The 13,955-nt window shown below is 39.1% G+C and overlaps 1 protein-coding gene across 8 annotated transcripts in view; it reads left to right on the top strand.

Annotated features, from left to right (window-relative positions):
* Positions 1-5,909: 5,909 nt before the first annotated feature.
* Positions 5,910-13,955, top strand: part of LOC120774292 — a 30,794-nt gene continuing 22,748 nt past the window's right edge. Inside the window, exons 1-3 of one of the 8 annotated variants that reach the window (XM_040103807.1) lie at positions 5,910-6,283; positions 7,138-7,855; positions 9,311-9,788. The gene's annotated coding sequence lies outside the window, so the exon portion shown is untranslated. Of the gene's footprint in view, positions 6,403-7,137; positions 7,856-7,964; positions 9,789-13,955 lie in introns of those variants that run through there. The other 7 variants (XM_040103812.1, XM_040103811.1, XM_040103808.1 and 4 more) reach the window with 7 other exon arrangements.

Below are 13,955 nucleotides of genomic sequence, written 5' to 3'. Positions count from 1 at the left end.
GCCATAAGGGCCAGTACTCAAGAGTGCGTAAATATGTAGTATGTGTAATTATCGCGCCAGGTGGAGGTACAAATGTCCAATGTGGTCTGTGTTTGCACTTGCGGCAATTGAAGCTATCAAACGGCTGCTAAACTGTGATATGTGGCGGAGGGAATTTCGGCCATATGTGCACCACTCCGCATTACTCGGCGAACGCGCAGTCGCAATCGCAGTCGCAACAGCCACACCGCCTCATTGCATGTTGTCTGGTCCAGATGTTCAAATATCTATTTTTCATTTTGCGTTCTGCTCTTCAACGGCCTCGCATGTAGCGCATTATCCTGATACATGCAACATTCGCCACATTGTCTAAGCAACCGCTGCCTGATGCCAGAGTCAATGCGCCAAACGACTGGCGAGTAGCCGCACATGCGCAGTTTGCGCATTTGGACTCTTGTTATCTTAATCTCACGTGAAACATGTTTTCGTTGAGAAATTCACTCAGTCGCTCTTTGTGCGGCTCCGATTGTGGTATCAAATTTTTATTTGGTCTACCATCGTTTACTCGTAAGTGCAGCCCAGCGGCTAAAAGCGTGAACGCGACCGTCCGATTGTGTTGGGCGCTCCACCGTAAAAGAGCTAACTGCATATCTCCTGCCTGCACCAGTCTTCTCACCGGCCCATGGACCGCAAATTTCTGTCAGCCGGCCGCGTGCCGCAATGACTCAACGAATTCCTTGCGCCACTAAGGAAATTTCGCAAATAATAAAAATCAACATTTACACAACCGAGCTGATCAAAATAATAAAAATAAGGTTTACTGAAATTTTGCTTGCGGCATTCATTGTGTGAACTTCCTTGCGGCCGCATTCCGCGTCGCCGCATCTGCCTCCATCGGGCCCCACTGTGGGCTGGTATTTGCAACTCAGCCCAATAGGTGGTGGTGGTGGTGATCAATCGATCGATTAAAATGAAAAAGGAAAACAAACAGACAGAGTCCTCTACGCTCGCGTACGCCCATTGGGAAAAGGGCCGCTTGCTGAATTTGCAGAGACTTGATGTCTAATGTGTGTTTAGATATGAGGGCATGCTATTTTCTCTCATAAACAAACGAAAATTCAATGTAGGAGTCCGCACAGACCAACATTGGACGGTCGCATGATGCTGCGAACAAATGACCTGTCTGCTCGCCCCACGGGGTTAGACGAACAGTAAGGGAAGGGAAGTATAGGAAGGGGCGATTAATTGTGCTGATCAGACGCTGTAAAAAGTGATTACAGAAAGTCCAACTGTAGCCAATGACAATTTGGGTGTAGAGAAGCATTGATGCCAGCAGCTGGCAGCCGACAGCTTAAAACTGAAAAATCGGTATTCGTGGTCATCTGCTTCACAGATAACAAAGTGCTTAGCCGAAGCACTTGCTCCTCATTGGAACGTTAGAAGTGCTTGATGGTCTCATGATTTTCATGTAAGTGTGCAATACTTATGCCCAGTTGCAGAATATGGCTTTTGTGTGCACACCTGTGGCGTTCACTCATCCGCGGAGCGGAATGCATTGTGCTTTAAGATACCTTCTGTCAACTCGGTACCGCGGTTGTTATCGCGCTTGTTAATTAACGAATAGCCAGCGTTTCTCCTCCAGCTGGCAATGATTCCCTTCCTGTTCTTGCCCACTCTAGTTGCCGTCGACTCATATAAATGCGCGCAGCGCTACTCTTGATCAGGCCAGAGGTTCATTCTTTAGCAGCCATGTATCCACAGTCCGTCGGCATACGCGATGTGGCAACTGGTTATGACACGCAACAACACACGCGTTTTGTGCAAGTGCATTAGAACTCGGCAAATCGGTTGCGTGTTGGTCCAACTGCGGTAACTGTCGCATGGAATTAGTGGCGATTATTATTGACTGTTAAAGGTAAGAATTTCAACGAAGCCGTTATGAAATAAAGACCATAAATTTAGCTGATTTTCGCTCCTTTAAATTAATACCACGGAGTTCATTTGTGGACTGATATGAGAGGCAGAGAAGACCGTTTCCCAAAGTGAGCTCATCCTAGTTAGTTGCCGAGATTTCCATTTCGAATTTGACTGACTAAGCCATTTGAAGCTGAATAAAATGAAGTTAAATCTCTGTAAACGATCTTGGCTCACAACTTTAGACGAAGCGTATCTGCAATTTCGACAGAGATCCCCAAACACATAACACTAATTATAATTGAGCCCTTAAAATCGTCCTTTTGGCCACGCCTTTATATCGATTCCCCCATATGCTTGATCAACATATTTAAAAGCCTTTGCTTACAAAAATCAATTTGAAAAATTTTTCTCATATGGGCCACACTCTATATATGCACTTCTATACGTCTACATATCAATATCTAAAACAATTGAAATGTGCAGAAAAGATAAAAAGATAAGATTGGAAACTGTGGCAGGTGCGGCCACTCCACACAACCTCAGGCAAATATTTCGCAAAACCTACAAACATAACGTTTCCAAGTCACTCAAATCGAACCGTTTTGATATTCGATATTTATGCCAAGCAATGCGCCGGCCTTTTATACCACACCGCCACACAAGTACACCGGTGTTATTCAACATAATTTAAACAGCCGTTTCGGTTTAGATGGAGTCCCACGAAATATGTTAAAAAACTTCGAAAGTCAAAAAAAGCACTTGCGATTTTTTTAATTAAATGTGTAAATTTCGCCGCAAGTGCCATAGCTTAAGTGGCAAACAGTTGACCGACGCCGGATCATATCCGCGCTGTCCACTGTGCCCGCACAATTGTGGCTGGCATAAATTCGGGTATATTTAGGTATTTTTCTGATAATTATTTTTGGGGTATTCCGTCGCAAAACAATTTTTATAAAAAACAATTAAGAACCACTGAAGGCGAAAACGGTTGATTTAATAACTAAAATTGTAAACATTTCATATGAATAATATTAAAATGAAATAGTTCATCGAAGAATAAAAAATACTAAAGACTACGCTTTACCATATTGTTTCGTAATTCGTTATCATATGCAACGTTAATACGTTAAATACATAAGTAAAATGCGCTGTTTCTGCAGATAAAATCGCTTGGGAATATTTATTTATCTGAGTTCCAGTGAAATGTGCAGCGACTTTAGTCAAACACACGCGTGGATCAGAAAACTGTTTACTTATACTTTTACACTGGACCGCATTCATACTAGTCGTAAAGTAGTTTGCAACCAGTTGAGTACCAATATGAGCAGACAATCTCGAATTTCTTGGCATATATCATTATCATAATTCAATTGAAGCCATGCAAATGCGCATTCAACTTGTCCAAATGCCAAGCTGTAAACTCTTTTGTGAACTGCTCAGAAGTGTCTGCATAATGTATCCTGAAAACAACAGACATGTATGACCAAGAGAGTGTGGAAACAAAGGACTGAATTGGATAATCCCCACTCAAGTATTTTAGAGGCAAAGAAACAAAAGTGCATTCAATGGATCAGAACTGCTTAGATGAATTCTCAAGCACGGAACCTCCCGTGGAAGTGATCCTGCATGCATATGTATCATGCTTTCCTGTAAATGATGAGGAAATATTCATGTATGTATTATATGTCCTCGGAGCCTGTGGTAATCTTGTCGGAATTTGCCGACTGATCCCTTTGTCCAACTTTGATCGCAGAATATTTTCCTAATGTTCATATTTTTAATTTTGTCCTTTTTGTGTACGGCCACCTAATTTGCAAATTTTACTCCTGCATAAAGGCAAACAAAGGCGTATGAACGGTAAATGAAAAGCCGGTTATTGTTTCTTTGTTTTCCAGTGACATCCAAGCAAAGCAAATCAGCTATGAACATTCTTTGTAACTTGTTGTCAAAATATGCTGGTATTATGTTAAAGATATTGTTGTAAGGCGACTGTGCATGCATACTAGCATATGTACATACATATGTATGCAAAATAGAAAGTTAAGGTAAACAGCAAAATACAGCTCTCTGGATGTGCAAATGAAAGTCATCAGCGTAAAAGAAAGAATTAATTGTAACACATATTTTCAGTCAAAGGCAAAACTCTATAATATCACTAAAAAATATAATAGGCCATACACAAATATATACATATGTACATATATGGCTTATTTTGGGTACCATTTGTCGGGATATCTGTATACAAGTATATTACCAGACCTTTTGAAACATTCAATGCTATTTACATTCCTCCATCCTCGGTTAAGGGATCAAAACCTTTGTCTTATTTGTTGCATACATACGTTAAAAATATATTATTTTTTATAACCATACCACAATCCTTCGTTCTCAAATCGTGGCAATAATTCTCCTTTTTCGTCATTTTTCAGCACAGTACACAATCATGTAACAACTGATGCTAATAATTAAAATAAATTATAGAGCACCGGGACACGGTAGGAGAAGGTTAATGAATCAACAATCGATACAGTTATCAATTGAACCATTCTCACATCAGGGCAGTATTCATTTGCGCACCCACGTGTGGTCTATGCTCTGTCTTCACTCGAATCCAAGATATGCTCAATTTCAGTACCTAATGAAACAAAAATTCCTTTAGTCGTTAGCAAAATATTAATTGTCGTTTTTCATTTCATTTATTTCATTTCTTGTGCGACACTTGTAAGTCTGTTGCTCCTCTGTTGGAAGATAAGAATATTTCAGCACCTCGAGTTTCGGTGTCTTCTTTGTTCGCATCCGATTTTAGGTGCGTGTGGTTTCAAACCTGTCCGCCTGTGTTTCTGTTGCAGAGGTTGCGGTCATTGCGGCATGATCAAAGGACCCGAGTAACAATTATTGTGACACAGCACTAATTATCCTCTCGGTTATTGTGTGTAGATGTTGTTGTTAGATAAAACTGTCAACGGCAACTCTCAGTGCACAATGTCTGCGTTTGGGAGTGGCGCTTCATCCTATAATTGCTCTTTCTATATTGTGTTCCTTACGACTTAAAGATTTTTTGGCGCTTTCTTTTGTGGTCAAATAATTATTTGGTATAAAATTCTGATTGCCCGCCATATTGGAAGTATTCACATGCAAATTATTTTCTCTTCATTGCTAAATTGTTTACTTAAAAATAAAACTTCACAAATATATGTAAGTACACATATGTATTCGTTTGATGAACTGGAATTTTATTTCAAACACACAAAGATAAGTGTAAAAGTATTTTTCAAATGTTTTACACCAACTCAAATTTATGCCGAGTATTTGATGTTCCCTTTTTTTCGCCAATAATGCAGATTATGTGCAATTATTCTGCTTCTTAATATAATGTTCAATAAAATTTGTTTAAGATTAACCAACGGTGTTACAAATCACAAATATTTCCGAAAAAACAATCCAAAGCCGTCGGCAATTTTAGTTAGCCGCACGCGTGGAAACCCATAGTCCCCACCCATCTCCAAAAAGTAGATATGTAAAATAATATATAAGTATGGCTGCACCTAAATTGGTTATTTAAAGGTTCTAGAAAATGGCAATCGTTTAGTTCTAAATGCGATCGTAAGTATTATAATTGCTAATTTAATTGTGTTAATATTTTGATGCCAGAAGCAATGGCGCACACAAGCCAAGAGTATATGTATGGGTAAGCGTGTGTATGCAGTTACGTGTCTACACATGTGTGTATCTAGCAAAACGCTCCGGGCGTAATAAAGCAGCGGACTCTCTTCAATATTGCTCAGTAATCTATTTATATTCCGCACTGCCGTATCGACTGCTGCTAATATGTAAACAACGCGTTCGTGCAATGAGCACTCTATGAAAACAAGAGCATTTTCTCTTCGCCTGTAGTCTTCGCTCTCTCGGTGGTGCAGCTAACCGACAACATACCAAATAAACAAATTTTCAGTCATTTTGGTCGCAACCAACAGTGACAATCCACAATATCACTGCTAAGTGGCTAAAGGAAGGAGGCAATTGCGTGGAGCGGATCTCGTACGCTCGTCGGCAATCGGTGGGCGGTCTGGCACACCGATTACATTGTTATCATTTTGTGTTTTTGTTGTTTGTTAGTATGTGGTTGCACATTAGGCGACACGAAATTTATAGTGTCACACATATGAAAAAAGAGACCGAATTATATTGGCTGTGGACCTTACACAGCGAATACAACTTATTGATCCAACGACCACTGGTATCGCTGCAAGCGAGAAAGGGAAAACTGCTGCACAGCACCTCCGACTCGGGCCAAATGGCGATGTGTGGTTGCGGTTGCGACGATGGGGACGACGTTGGCTATGTGACGACGACACAAACATCTAAGACAGCTGCATAGACAGCGACGGTGGGTAAAGTCGAAACACTGGTCCCTACACGCAGACCACTCACTAGCCATAAGGCTTCTTGTGTTGCCGATACATAATCAATACTTGCGTATATGGATGTCTATGGATTTATATATAGGTATACAGATTCAAGTACATACATACATATGTATGTAGTTAGGTACAGGCGAATAATAGGTGAGTACTAGTAAATGAATACGTACAAGACCGCGCCATCTCATTGATGTCAACCGAACCTAATCAACATTTTTCTTTAATGTTCTTGTACGAGTATGTATGTATCGTATCTGCAAACGCACCTACATATGTATGTATATACATATGTATATAAAATAATTAATTAAGGAAGAGTTGTCGGATTAATACAATTGATAGCAAGTAAGCCATTCATATTTGATATATATTTGATAAAGAGAGTAAAGGATTAAATTGTAATATATTTACCGGAATATGGTCCTCACCTACCACACAATATTTGATTTTATTGTGCATTCGAAAAAGTCGCTTTAAATAAGCTCTTTAGATTGATTTAGATCCAAAAACCTGAGCTTCGTCATGACAATCATCACAAATATAAAAAGGGAAGCAAAACAAATTATATTTACAGATTTGTTATTAAACTATCCTTATATATAACGCAGGTTTGGCTTTTAGAACGAAAAAGGTATACTTATATCTGATTAATGTATTCATATAAATCCAAAAACACGGACTCCATTGTCAAGTGCATTTTAGTTTTTTCTGAAGCCTGAAGATATGCACTCTCTTAATATATATGACGAAATTTATATACAAAATTGTAGCAATGTGTGTGTGCAGCAAAATACTCTTTTCTCACTTGTTGTTTTTGCAGCGCTCTCTTCGTTGCCGTCTCGGTGTCAGGCCTAATCTCATGTTGGAACTCTCAGCCTCAGTCAACGTTGGCGCTCGCTGCTGTTCGTGGCTGTGGCTACGTCTGTGGTCAGAATTGTTGTGATAAATAAATGTGGATGTGGCTAGGGCTGCGGCTTTTCTGCCGCTCCAATCGACCCCTCACCAGTCACCCAACAACTCAGAGTGTATGGATTGAGGCACAGTTGGAGATGATATGGGTTAGCTTTCGCTGTTGGCTCATTCGAATGGCTGTTTCGATGGTCGCACTGCACAGCAGTCTGGTCGTCCATTACTGTATTGCCAGTAGTCACTCCAGTGGCTTGCGACTCGCCGACTCGCCAGTTCGACACCGAATGTACGCGCTCCGCTGTCTGCGTTACTCAACCACCAAAAGGCGACCACAAATACTGTCAGACATCAGAACGACGTAGCAGTCGAACTCCAGCAAAAAGTAAAAAACACCCGTTCGCTGTGAGTCTTCACGGCACGATACGTCACCGCGCTGTTCACACAGATACAGATAGCTAGCCAGGCAGATACAGTACGGTACGGAAGATACGGTAACGAAGCGCTGTTCGCATTGTGGCGTGGTGACGAGGTTCGAAACGATTTACCGTCGCTAAAACACAATCGCTCTTTGGTGTTTCGAAAAAATTTATATTTCATAAAAAATCAAACCAATTTTGCTGTGAAAAAGTGTAAATATAAGCAATTCATTAAACATCAAGAAAAATAGCGTTTTAATGATGCATACAAGTTTATTTCTTTGTGATAGAAACATCAGTGTTTACTGAATACAAGTTTTTTACAAGAAAATGTGTTCCAAAAATTGAATTCCAAAGAAATTGTGTAAACGAATATTAAAAAAAACTCATCATCACATGGAGTACCATTACCATTACTAGAATTCATACTGTTCTAGCTCACCATATGAACAACAAAGTGCAAAACACATTGAAGCAGTACAGAAAAAGCGTCCCCTAAAAAGACACCAATAAAGCCCGAGAACGCAACCAAACAGCACTTACATAAGCAAGCGGCCGAATGGAGCTCATCACTCCTTGCCAGCGACATTTTAAAAACGACCAACGACCAACGACCAACGACAACTCCTGCGACGGCGGCAGCAAAGTCACACTCCCTACCACCCACCTCCTCAGCGTCAACAACATACGCCAATGATGACGCTTTCCAGTCCTCACCAACTTCCCACCGCCAACGTCGGTCGTCTTTGTCAATTCTTAGTTTTTTCCTCCCGTGTTGGTTGGCGACTCTTTTGCATTTCTCAGCCTTGTTGTTGTTACTCTTGACTAGGTGGTGGTGTGATGTGGGTTTTTTATTCCTTTACCCGCTGCTCAGCCGCTGCGCTGCCGCCGCCACTGTCACTGCTGCTGTCGCAGTTGTCGCACTGGCATTTTTATGGAGTTTTTTCGTCGTCTCTCTTCGTAATTTTGTCGTCGAGTGTCATTGGCTGAGTCGTATTCGTTGGTGTTTGTGTTGCTTTATTGTTGTGTTTTAGTAGGTGGATATATGGCAAAGCCCTTGTCGGGTGCTGAACATTGGGAGCTGGGAACTGGGAGCTGGTAGCCGTGTTATGGGTGTTATGTATTTCAGTTTCGTGAATAACAGTGTGCCAGGGTGTGTATATGCGTTTGAGTGAGGTCTTATAAGAGTGCAAATGCGGGCAATTTGCATCCATGTGTTTGCGCGCGTGTGTGCGTTTGCAGGCGTACTGAACAAATACATATATGGAGGAATATGCAAGTGCCTGTGTGTGGTGGTGAAGCATTTGACAGTGCCTTACTGAGTGTTTGTGTGCATGTGTGGGTCTCGGCGACTCTGGTCGGGTATTGTACAAAAGTCGCAAATTCAATGGCGACACAGCAGCGAAGATGACAACGACAACGACAATTGGCGATGAGAACAAGAACGACGAAACGATAATGTTGCCGATGACCGCCGTATTTGTTGTTGCACTTGTTGTTAATAATGCCTGCTGGCAAGTTTTCGAGTTTCGCTTCCAACTACGGCAGTGGCCTGCAGAATTCCGCGAAGCATTTAATAAACCGTAAAATGGAATAAAACCGAAATTAAACAAATACTAACTAATAAGAACTAGAAGTTTGCTAATTTTCTCTTTTCGCTAACTGCAGCCTCATGCTCCATGTGAGAACTGAATAAATAAAGAAATATTGATAATAAGCATAGAATAAAGTGAAAATCAATCTGAAAGTACATTGAAATGAAAGTACACACAAAGCCATGTGCAAACATATAAAATAAACGTAAATATGTATGCATACATATATGTACAAATGTATGTTGGCTTGGATTTCGAATATATGTATGTAGATCTACTGCTGATGCTTCATTTGAAAATCTCAGTGCTGTGATTTGATTAGTTTTTTATTGAAGAAAATAATAATAATTAGATAAAGAGTAACGTTATCTCGCTAAACTGGCAACTAATGCTTAATGATAAAAAATACTTGCAGAGAATCGGTCGCTACAGTACTGAAGTTCAGCGATTATTGTGTTGAAAAGTGAAAACAACTGAATCAGCTCAGCAGCGGAATACTGTTTTCAAACATTGCTCAACTTTGAAGATATAAACACGGGTTCCTTGAACAGGTGAGCTGACGCTCTTAATAACCATAAGTAATTACCTACAGCTAGCTTAACTAAGTGAAAGTGGAATAACGGTAGTCTGGCAGCGTGACAAAGAATTTGAAAATACCTTCTTCATTATCGAGTTCAAAGGTTATGAATTATTAGCACTGTATCTCCTGGATAATTCGACAAAACTAACGTTTGCAACAACAGTTCTATTAGAACACACACACACCTATTTCCCCTTCGCACTAATTAAAAGAGTGTTGCATTATTTGTACATTATTTGATGGCGAGTGCAGTAATTAGTTTAGTGTTGCGTGAAATTTGCAAAATTTAATTGTGCAATTATATGCGTTTCCACCGAACAATGCTCAATAAATTTTTACGGCCGACATTCGGAGTAGGGAATCAAATCGGCTATACATACCTGAAAATTTTATTTATAAATTAAAAAAGCAAATCGTTTAATATTGAAATAGCACACAAAAACAATAAACGCAAACAATTTCGAATGACCAGCATATACACACATACATATACATACATACATACATACATGTTATAAATAAAGGATTTATTGAAATAATACAAGTGCACATTACTTTCCGCGATGTACTATTTTTTACACAACTCAGATCGATTAGATTTTCGAATAATTTGTGGGCCAAAAAAGGAAAATACTCGTTAATAAAGTGATTGTCCCTATTTTCACCTCCGCACCACCCCGTATTTTCCGGTATAGGAAATCAATAGCTCTCGAACGTTACAAGCAAAACTGTGAACTATACATACACATATGTACATACATACATAAGTGCATATGTCCCAATGCCTACATGCATAACTTCTGATTAGTTTTGTAAAATTCGCATGCGGTTTACATTTGCATACAATCATACACACATATGTATGTATGTGTCTATAAGTATGCAAGGGGAATAGTTCTATGTCGGTGCAAATGTTTTATTTGTTGTAATTTGTTTGTTTGGCGAGCAAACACACCGACTATACATACATATGTATGTATTTACAATAATTTCACACCGTTACGCCTCGCAATTCATATTTGCTATTTTTTAAGTTCACGCTAATTAAATGTCAAAGCTAATTATTGGTGCTGAAACGCGGTCGTTTTTTGCATAACCAGCCAATATGGTGACCTATGTATTCGAAGTTTCACACGTGTACAAATGTGCTTATATATAAACATATGTATGATCGCAATTTAAACGTAATGTTGTAATGTTTCAAAGCAATAAACTCGCTGTGGTTGTTTATGTTGTTTGAAGAACCAGAAGCACAATTGTAATGGAACACTGTTCAGTATTCAAACTCATTTAGGGTTATATGCATATGCATTTATCCCAATTTGTATGTGCAAGGCTATCTTATAAGGGAAATCTGGATGGCTGCTTCCATATTTATAACGGAGTTTAACTGAGAACAACTAAATTTCCCTTTCATAAAAATTTTCAATATTGAAATATGCCTGAGGCCACATCTTAGAGGTGCATATTTCTCTGTCTAAGATCATAATATGACCGTTTAAAGAAAAGCAAAACAATAAAAGTAATTAGCAGTTAACATAAACATTAAAGTATGCCACCATTTGAAGAAATGCAAGCGCAATCGTCTGCGTGTAACAATATGTAGCTTGGCCTCGTGGAAGATGTCCAAAGTTGTGAATTTGTTGGATTTTTTAGACGCAGACAAAAGTTTTATGAATTAAAAGTAACGAAATGAGTTCGCTCAAAATTCCCACACGCGTGTATGAAGGGCCAAAGAGTTAGAGCTATTTTACGGTGGGAACGCACAATCATTAACATGAACGCGCGCGTCGCAAATTAGCCTCGTTTTAACTAGCCGTCATATCACACAATAAGAGAAAAGCGCCGTAGACAACAATTAGAAGTGTTTTTATGAAACTGACGACATCATGAAATAACGAACATAAGAGTATTTTATGTATCCATCTTAGTAAGATTTCTAAATGCAACATATCCAAATAATATGCAACTTGATTAGGCAACAGCGGTATTGATTTATATTTAGCAAGCCAAATCCAGGACTCCCAAGAGTTCTGCAATATCCTTTACTGCAATTCATATGCACTTTTCTATTTATGATATATGTATAGGTGTATGAGTGTTTTATATTACTATATAGGTACTCTTAATTTTGCAATCCGTCACCATGAACACGATTTTGTCCCGTTTTTACCATTAGCTGGGGCAAGTATGAGGAAAAGTGCCTCAGCTGAAAGAAAGAAGAAATTTGCTTTTATCTTAAATAAGGAATGAAAAAAATAAATAAATTGAGACAACAATACATATACAACATTACTTCGGTAATATGACTGCTTTCTGCTATAAACGTTGTAGATATAGCAAAATATACGAATTGATATCTGTCTGTCCACTTGCTCTTCCTACGTTAGCTCGTAAGACATTTAAATTAATTTTAAGAATATAGCTTCTTGTTTTAGGTTTCTACAGTCACAATAAAAATACCTATCTTCTTGTGCAACATTAATCCTCATATATTTGGAAAGCTGTTCGCCATTTTTAATTTATTAGGCTGCAAATGGTATCGCAACACCTGCTTGCAAATAGTTATTGAGTTGCTGAGATGTGCTGCCAACAACATTGCACATGCAACATGCCACCTACAATTTTCACGGCCACGGCTAAGCGTGGTGACCCCAAGTTAGGCTGGTGCCTCGGCAGAACAAAGTCGTTTCATCGCAATTATCCGCACATCGAAGTGACGTTTCCAACCCAGCTTGCAGTTTGCCTTGTTTATCAGCTATTAAGTAGTAAAACGTTGCCTTCCTCTCCGTTACAACGATCACATAAAATCTACCTACATGCATACACACATACCCATATACATATATGTATGTACTTGTATGTAAATTGATAATAATTCAGCTGTTGTTGATGCCATTCGACTTTGTGCATCGCAATTCGTATGCATCTTGATAGCACCTTTAAATTAGTTATCGCAAATGGGTTGAACCGGGCTGTGACTTTTTCCCGCTCCAAACAACCCACCGCCCTCTCCGCTTGCAAACTTGAGTATGCGCTCGACAACTTTTTTAATTCGCGCTTTTAGCTGAGATTAGCCGGCATAATGATGATGTGTCACAACCTTTACGTGTCTACACGCTTGCTCTTACGTACTTAGAAAAGCATGAACGTTGTTGTTCGAGTATTTAAGTGCTTGTAGCAGCAGTCAAATACAACTGTACGTGTTTCTATTCGCCTTGCAATGCAACATGGCATGGTTGTGAATGTGTACCTTGGATGCCTTGGTTGCCGTTGCGTGTATTTCTTTTGTGGATAATCGCACGAAACTCAAGCAATTTCACAAACTAATTAAAGCCTCTCCACTTGTTTTAACATTTTAACATTTCCATACCCAACTACTCCATTTATTAAATCTCAACTCCCTGTATTGTATTTTTTATGCTCGAAAACGCGGTAAATTCTTAGAAATGTTTAATCATATTTGTACCCCGCATTAAGTTTATCACAAAGTTTGTAGCAACCGGAGAGAAACTTCAGAAACCCTTTAAAGTATAAGCACACGTTTTCGTCCACCAAAAACCCTGCTCACTTGTCGAAACCACCTACATCGGACAACTATGGCATATACATAGCTGTCATACAAAGGGACTCTCAAATTCAAGTCCTTGTCTGGGAAACTTTTTATTTGCCAATGTATCTTCACAAAATTTAGCAGAGATTGTTATTCAAGGCAACAGTACAATCTGCAAACCAATTGTTCGGGTCAGACCACTGTAGTATATAGTTGCCATACAAAGTGGCCAAATTCAACTGAGGATTTAAATCTATATGCAAACTTTATACAATTTAAATAATATACTTATACTAGGTATGATAGCGCCGTTAAGTACCATATAATGCCTTAATTAAAAAGACATTCATGCATATTCCTTTACATATGTATGTATGTATATAATGTTGGTCCCATCCGAAATTCCTGCTCCGCATATACATACATATACTTGTATGTACGTATATATTAATAAACATAAGTTAATGGGCTTAAAGATATTTAAGAAAATTGATACACATTTGTTGGAAAGAGTTGCCACAAGTCAGAGGTATTATAAGTATTATTTATGTTCGAATCTTCATGGACTTGTTCTCAGGCATTGGT

The sequence above is a fragment of the Bactrocera tryoni genome, chromosome 4, assembly GCF_016617805.1.
Source record: "Bactrocera tryoni isolate S06 chromosome 4, CSIRO_BtryS06_freeze2, whole genome shotgun sequence".
NCBI classification, from domain to species: domain Eukaryota; kingdom Metazoa; phylum Arthropoda; class Insecta; order Diptera; family Tephritidae; genus Bactrocera; species Bactrocera tryoni.
The sequence above is the reverse complement of the archived record's forward strand: the minus strand, read 5'-3'. Positions and strand labels throughout refer to the sequence as shown.